This window comes from Sarcophilus harrisii, chromosome 4, assembly GCF_902635505.1.
Source record: "Sarcophilus harrisii chromosome 4, mSarHar1.11, whole genome shotgun sequence".
In the NCBI taxonomy this organism is placed as follows: domain Eukaryota; kingdom Metazoa; phylum Chordata; class Mammalia; order Dasyuromorphia; family Dasyuridae; genus Sarcophilus; species Sarcophilus harrisii.
Window position 1 is genome coordinate 272774302 of NC_045429.1, and position 9020 is coordinate 272783321.

Sequence of the window (9020 nt, forward strand, 5' to 3'; positions counted from 1 at the left end):
AAAACATTCTAGCTAGTCCAGCTAATTTGGTGCATTCATACATAGAATTAAGTGATTCTATATATACTTTAACCAAAATGTGAAGAATAAAATTCTTGAGGTGAATGAAACAAGCAGTGATGGTTCTGAGGCTTATTCTAATACATTTTCATCTAAGTAATATTAAAATTGTTAATTTGACTTACCAAAGTTCAAGTGATTTCTAAAACAATTCATGTACTTCTCTAGTAGCAACTTGATATTTATGCTGTATAATTTCATATATAATGCTACAAAAGTCTAGCTTAACAGTTAAGTCTTGCAACACCAGTCTGCAACCCCATTCTTTTAGGTTCTCTTCTGAACTGTAACATTCCCCATAGATCTTACAGATAAAATATTCCTTGCTTTTCGAATTTGCTCATGCTATTGCCCTTCATGTCTAAATCATGTATCCATTCTGGTCATCTCTTATTATAGGGTGAGAGATGTCAGTCATTGCCTACTTTCTGTCATACTATCTCCCAGTTTTATCCAGCAGTTTTTGTCAGATAGTTAGGGTTAGGGTTATCAATTTCATGATGTCATGCTTGCCCGGAGTTCTGCTCCCAAGCTTTCCTATCACCAATGGAGTGAAACAAGGCTGTGTGCTTGCTCCCATGCTTTTTAGCATGTTTTCAGCCATGTTGTTAAATGCCTTCAATAGGACAAACATGGAGTCAAAGTCAGCTATTGCCCTGATGGTAAATTCTTTAACTTGAAAAAGGCTCCAAGCTGAAATTAAAATGGAGATATTGTTGGTGAATGACTTTTTGTTTGCAGATGATTGTGCACTCAGTGCAGCCTCTCAAGTTGAGATGCTACAAAATATGGATCAATTCTCTGCTGCTTGTCCTAATTTTGGCCTAACAATTAACACCAAGAAAACACAGGACCTCCATCATCCAGTACCACACCATCCATATGTGGAACCATTAGTTACAGTAAATGATGAAGTTTTAAATACTGTGGATAAGTTCTCTTACCTCGGCACCATACTTTCCAGGGATGTCCACATTGACAATGAGATTGACACACTTATTGCCAGAGCTAGCTCAGTGTTTGGGAGGCTCCAAAGGAAAGTGAGGGAGAGGAGAGGGATTAGACTTACTACCATACTGAAGGTTTAAAGAGATGATGTGTTGACCTCATTGTTGTATGCCTGAGAAACTTGGACAGAATACTGATGCTGTGTCAGGAAACTGAATCACTTCCATTTGAATTGTCTTAGGAAAATTCTGAATATCACTTGGCAGGATAAGATACCAGACACTGTGGTCCTTTCTTGAACCAAACTGCCCAGTATTCCAACTCTATTGCAGAAAACACAATTCTCTGTTGGGCTGGCTACAAATGCCAAATATACGCTTGCCAAAAACATTATTTTAGGGAGAACTCACACAAGGTAAGTGCTCACAAGATCCTCAGAAAAAGACACTCTCAAGGTCTCTCTTAAGAACTTTAGACTCTATTATGATATGGGAGACACTGGCACAGGTGTGCCCTCATCAGGGAAAGTCCTATGTTCTATGAGCAAAGCAGAATTGAATTAGCACAGAAGAAATATGAGATGCAGAATGTTAGAGAAGCTACCCTAAATGTTCATATGGACTATTTATATCCAGTCTGTGGCAGAATATTCTAAGCTCATATTATTCTGATCAGCCACAGTCAGACACACTGTAACTCAATTCTAACATAATGATATCATTTTGGTCCTTTTGGAGAATGAGGGACTACATCCATCCAATCAACCAACCAATTCTTATCCCAGAAACTAGGGTCTTTGAGTTTATCAAACAGTTGATTACTATAGTCATTGATTACTGTGTCTTGTACACTCAATCTATTTCACTGACCCAGCATTGATTCTTAGCCAGTACCAAATAATTTTGATAATTACTGCTTTATAATAACATAGTTTTAAACTGGGTACAGCTAAGTCATCTTCCTTTGAATTTCTCCACCCCCACTCCACTAATTCCCTTTGATGTTCTTGATCTTTTGTTCTTCCAGATGAATTTTATTATCATTTTTCTCTATAAAATATATTTTTCAGTAGTTTAATTGGCATGGCACTGAATAAGTAAATTAATTTAGGTAGAATTGTCATTTTTATTATATTAGCTTGGCCTACTCATAAAGCAATTGATATTCTCCCAACTGTTTAGATCTGACTTTATTTGCGTGAAGTGTTTTGTAATTCTGTTCATAAAGTTCCTGGATTTGTCTTGGCAGGTAAATATTTTATTTGTTTACAGTTATTTTAAATGGAATTTCTCTGTCTCTTTTTGCTTTGCTTTGTAGATAATATATAGAAATGCTGCTGATTTATGTGTTTATTTTATACCCTGTAACTTTGCTAAAATTTTTAATTATTTCAGGTAAGTTAGTTGGATTACTTGGTTCCTCATTGCCATTTTTAGACTTTCTCTCTACCACAATCATTCAGTGACCTCTTCTCCTTTATGGTTCATTCAATACATATTTATCAACCAACCAAGTTTTGTTAGCTATTTGTATAAACTTCTAGGACACTCTCCTTCCTTCCTCAAAGAGTTCAGTAACTGGTTCTTAGTTTTTCTCTTGTCTCTAACTCCTGCTCTGATAATTGAGGACTTCAACATCCACATCCACATATTGATACTTCAGATAGTCTATTCTAACCTTTCCAATTCCTTAACCTATTTTTTCAATCACAGATATACAGAGATGGTCATAGCCTTGATTTTATCATCACTCACAATTATTCCATATCCATCAACTATGAAATTCATGTATCTGATTATAATCTTTATTCCATCTTTCCTCCTGCCTTGTAATTCCAAACCTTGTTCTTTGTCCCCATAGTATCCTCCAACTGAGCTGACTGGATTCACTATAATTTATTTTACATAATTTCAATTCTTATTATAGCAAAGCAATCCTTTTACATCTCTCTAATCGGGTCATTAACCCATTCACTCAATGTCTTCTTTATAAACTTTTAAATTTTTCTTCGAGCCTCCCACAGCTCCTGTTTTCTGCCATGCTCCTCTTTGCTTGATCAAAAACCTTACCTCTTCTTTCTTTCTTTCTTTCTTTTTTTAAGGCTAGCTAAGTTTTATTTTATTATTTATTTACAAAATTTTAATAATAGCTTTTTATTTTCAAAATACCCTTGCAAAACCTTGTGTTCCAAATTCTGCCCCTCTTCTTCCCCAAATCTCAACAACAAATAATCTAGTATAGGTTAAACATATGTGATTCTTCTAAATATATTCCCATACTTATCATGCTGAACAAGAAAAATTATATCAAAAAAAGGAAAAAAAAGAGAAATAAAAAAAAGGAAGCAAACAACAACAAAAAAGGTGAAAATACTATGTTGTGATCCACATTCAGTCCCCATGGATTTAGATGGCACTTTCCATCACAAGTCTATTGGCCTGAATCACTTCATTGTTGAAAAGAGCCACATCCATTACAGTTGATCATCACATTACCTTGTTGTTGCTTTGTACAATGTTCCCTTGGTTCTATTCACTTTACTTAGCATCAGTTCATGCAAGTCTCTCCAGGCTTCTCTGAAATCATCCTGCTGATCCTTGTATTTCACTGAAGAAAATTGGGGCCTTTTACTGAGAACTTCCTCTTCTCCAGGGTCCCTCATCTCATATCACACAGATGATTTTTGCTACTAGCTCCTTCTTTACCCACATTTCACATAATGGCATAGCCCTTCTCTTAGTTAAATTATCCCATCCTTTTCAACATCTCACTCTTTCTATCATTTCATCTCTCATTAATTGCTCTCTGTCTACTGGTTGCTTTTTTACTGCTCATATCTTCTTATTCTCAAAAAACCCTCACTTGATTGTCCATCTCTGTTAGCTAACATATGATAGCTCTCTTTCCTTTTTTGGGGGGTTAAATTCCTTGAGTAGACCATTTACAATAGTAAACTCCAACCCCCCTTTCCATTCTCTTTTTAACTCTTTGCAGTCTGGCTTCCTACCTTATCATTCATAGAACTAATCTCTCCAAAATTACTTATTAATCTCTTAATTATCAAATCTAACAGGGTTTTTTCTCAGTCCTCTTATTTGATCTCTCCATAACCTTTGACACTATTGATTACCCTCTTCTTTTATATACTCTTCTTTCTTGGCTTTCATGATACTCCTCCCTCCTAATTCTTCTGCATCTGATTTTTTCCCCCCAATCTCCTTTGCTGGATCTTTATCCCAGTTACACCCACTAATAGTAAGGGTCCTTTAAGGTTTTAATTTTAGATTCTCTTCTCTCTAAACACTATTTCACCTGGTGATCTCATCAACTTAACCTCCAGTATCAAATATTTTAGATATTTCAAACTGCATGCTCTGTTGCCATTTGAAACTCATCATCATTATTTTCCTTTTCCCCACCCAAATTTTCCCTTAATTTGTCACTTAAGCTCAAAACCAAGCAACTGGTTGTTTCCATTCTTTATATATCCAGGTCTTAACTCTGGACCAGTTGCTAACCACTCACTTGCAGTGATCCTATGTTGTCCAATCAGAAAGAAACTCACATTGTGACTTCCTTCTTTTATCAGGATTTCAAAGCCGCTGGACACTTTATATGCTTTTTCTTCTTAAACCAGCAGAAAAGAAACTTATGATAAGCTTTACCAAAAACAATCTTTGGAGCTATTGTCCAATGATTTCAGCTCTCTCTGACCATCCAGAATCATTCAGATAAAGCCACTTCTTGATTGATTTCAACTTCCACAGCTTCAACTCAGCAACTTTTCCAGTCTTCCAACTGTGTGTTCATTTCTCACATTTCTTGTCCTCTATTGTTGTTGACTTCTCTTTCCCTTCTCTTGTCACTCTCTTCTTGTTGTGGATGTTACAGTTCAATGTTACAGATGAGAGCCTCCTTTTTTATTAAAAATTTTTTTAAATGAAAAACTCACCTTTTATTCAAAAAGTCTCAACCTCCCAAATTTCTCCTAATAATTTGATTGTTCTTTCTCAATCATACTAAAAGATCCACATGTTTACATGATTTCTTATATTCTTATTGTTACTTTCTCAAGTCTCATGTCTCTACCTACTTTTCAGACATCTTGAACTACAAGTCCAGTAGACATTTTTAAATTTAATTTTTACTTGGGAATTATTATTTTTATAATAATACATGCAAAGATAGTTTTCAACATTCATCCTTACAAAACATTGTGTTTCAAATTTTTTTTTCTTTCATCCTTTCAAACTGTATGCTCTATAGACAACTAATCTAATAGAGATTAAACATATGCAGTTCTTCTTTTTTTTTTTTTATGTCAAAAAGAGCAGGCTAGTATTCATTTATTTATTTATTTATTTTTTAATTTAATAGCCTTTTATTTACAGGATATATACATGGGTAACTTTACAGGATTAACAATTGCCAAACCTCTTGTTCCAATTTTTCACCTCTTACCCCCCCCCCCACCCCCTCCCCTAGATGGCAGGATGACCAGTAGATGTTAAATATATTAAAATATAACTTAGATACACAATAAGTATACATGACCAAAACATTATTTTGCTGTACAAAAAGAATCAGACTCTGAATTATTGTACAATTAGCTTGTGAAGGAAATCAAAAATCATATGCAGTTCTTCTAAACATATTTCTACATCATTCTGCACAGAAAAAAATCAGATCAAAAAGGGAAAAAAAATGAGAAAGAAAAAAATAAAGCAAGGAAACAACAAAAAAGGTGAAAATATTACGCTGTGATCTACATTCAGTCTCCATAGTCCTCTTTCGAGATGCACATGGCTCTCTCCATCACAACCCTATTGGAATTGGCCTGAATCACCTCATTGCAGAAAAGAGCCACATCCATCAGAGCTGTTCATCACATAATCTTGTTGCTGTGTACAGTGTTCTCTTGGTTCTACTCGTTTCACTTAGCATCAGTTCATATAAGTCTCTCCAGGCCTTTCTGAAACCATCCTGCTCATCATTTCTTATAGAACAATAATATTCCATAATATTCATATGCCATAATTTATTCAGCCATTCTCCAAATGATGGACATCCACTCAGTTTCCAATTCCTTGTCACTATAAAAAGGGCTGCTACAAACATTTTTGCACACGTGTCCTTTTCTCTTTTTTATGATCTTTTGGGGATATAGATCCAGTAGAGACACTGCTGGATCAAAAGGTATGCACAGTTTGAAATCCCTTTGAGCATAGTTTCAAATGGTTTGTCAGAATGCTGGGATCAGTTCACAACTCCACCAGCAACGTATTAGTATCCCAGTTGTTTAACATTCCCTCCAACATTTATCATTATCTTTTCTTGTCATCTTGGCCAATCTAAATTATATGTAGTGGTACCTCAGAGTTGTCTTAATTTGCATTTCTCTGATCAATACTGATTTGGAACACCTTTTCATATGAGTAGAAATAGTTTCAATTTCTTTATCTGAAAATTGTCTATTCATATCCTTTGACTACTTATCAATTGGAGAATGGCTTTTATTCTTATAAATTTAAGTCAGTTCTCTACTGGTAGGCATTTTAACTATGTCCAAAACTGAACTCATTGTCTTTTCTCCTAAACCTTCCTCTCCTCCTAACTTTCCTCTTACTGTCGACAGAAATACCAATTTCCTAGTTTCTATACCTTACTATCACCCCCAGTATCCAAGCTATTGACAAAATCCACATAATCAATATAAAAGTAAAACTAATTATTCCCATTAGTAACCACCAAAATCAATATATATATATATATATATATATATATATATATATATATACGTATATATAATTTATATTAGCAAATACACCACTACATATATAATTAAGATGTCAAATTATACATAACTATATAACAATAATAACAATAACACCTATATATATACATTTCATAAACTAAATAAAATGACAAAAGTGGCAAAAAATAGAACACAAAGACATACAAACACATATCATGTACTTACCATTATAAGATTACATTTATCTGTTAGTAATTACATTTATAAATTTTTCAGCCTGGGTTTCTTGAAGGAAGGATTGCATAATCTAATATCAAATAAAGTCAATAGCTAAATTGAAAGTAGAAGAAATGTACCAGCACACTAAAAAGACTACTTGCTCATAGAGTAGCAGTAGCTTCTTGGGGATACAGATTTGGTTTCCATAACATTTTAGGCCTGCTTATAGTACACAACCAATGAGAAGCATTCAAATAAGAATGAGAAGCCAATGAGAAGCTATTTAGAATAGATAAACAAAATTTTTAATTGCAAAGTTAGGGGTTGAGGAAATGAGAATCATTCAAGGGAGAAAATGATTCAGGAATTTCTAGGGGAATATTTGGAATGCAATTGGCAGTATTTGTCATTAGAATATTGGCATTTATATAGAGGTTTGCACAGCAATTTATGTTTGATTTGATCCTTATAATCACTTTGGGAGGAAAGATGCTATTATTATATCCCCATTTTATAGATAAGGAAACTGAGGAACAGAGAAATTAAGTGACCTGCCCAGCTAGTAAGTGTCAGAGGGCAGGTTTGAACTCATCTTCTGAATTTCAAGTTCAAATTTCTTCCATTACATAGCTTAGAAGTTCCCTGTTCAAGGACAAGAAAGAAGAAGGGGTGACCAAATACTTTTATAACTATTAAAGAAATCCATTTGCTTGAAAACATTTGGACTGAGGTAACCCTTAGGGAAAGTTACAGGCATCTCTTATCTAAGGACAACTATTTATTTTTTAAACAGCAATGGATAATAACAGCAAACATTTAAATAGTGCATAAAATGGACCAGGAGGCATACTAAATACTTTACAATTTTAATTTCAAGTTGATCCTTACAACAACTTTTGGGAGCAGATGCTATTATCATTCCCATTTTACAAAAAAGGCAAGTGAAATTAAATGACTTAAATTAAGTCATTAAATGACTTACAAAGGGTCACCCAGAAAATATATGTGTTTGAGGCTAGATTTGAACTCAGGTCTTCCTAACATCAGGCCTATCACCTAACTACTTGTATGTGGGTAAGTCCCTCTGCTTTTCCATGCCCAGGTACAGGTGATTATTTCTCCATATCCAAAACTAAAAAGTGATTTAATATTCCTGTATATAATTTTATCTTAGTTTGTAAATTTCTAGATATTTTGTTATCAGCATTGTGTAATATTCACAGATTATTTCGGTTGCACATTATATTCCCTTATTGGAAATCTGTTCTCTCTTGACAACTGATTTTTCAGGGTCAGATGGGTTGTTTTCATGTTTAATTTTCCCTCATCATCTTCTGAACTTTTATTCCTCCTAAATTTCTTTAGATTTCACATACATATACATACATATATGCATATCTATATTTGCTATTGGTGAAATTTCCTGGACTTCCGATGGGAACGAAATCATGATTATTGAATTGGAGTCTTTAGTTTTGAAACAAACAAACAAAAATCATAGTAATGTTCTTTTTGTTAGTTCTCAGATATACTCAGCTTCAGTAGTTTTTAGTTTTTGTTTCAACATAGCAGCTTCTGATATATCACTTGGATTCCTGGTTACAGCATTACTTTTCTGCCCTTAATTTTCAATTTTTTTCTTCACTTCTGGTATCTCACAATTAACAATCTCCAAATGAGTCTCAAGTTTCTCAAGAACTTCATGAAAAATAAAATGTGCTTCCCCAATTCCTACCAAGAAAAAACATGTAAAAATTAGGTAATCTTGTCTCTTTGAAAACAAACTTGAACTCACATGGTCTTAGTTTTTGAAATGGTTTCAATGGTGCTGGCTTCCTCTGAACCAAATGAAAATTCTTTTTCATCTTTATAAAATACTTATGACTAGGCAGTATAAAATTATAGCAAGTAATGTTTCTTTTTTGATGGTATCTTGACAGTAGTTTTCTGCATTAATTAATAGTGACTTAATTGAGGACAAAGTCAATTTTTCCCTATGTTTGGGAGACAGGATGTTGTCACTTCTGATTCTTATTTC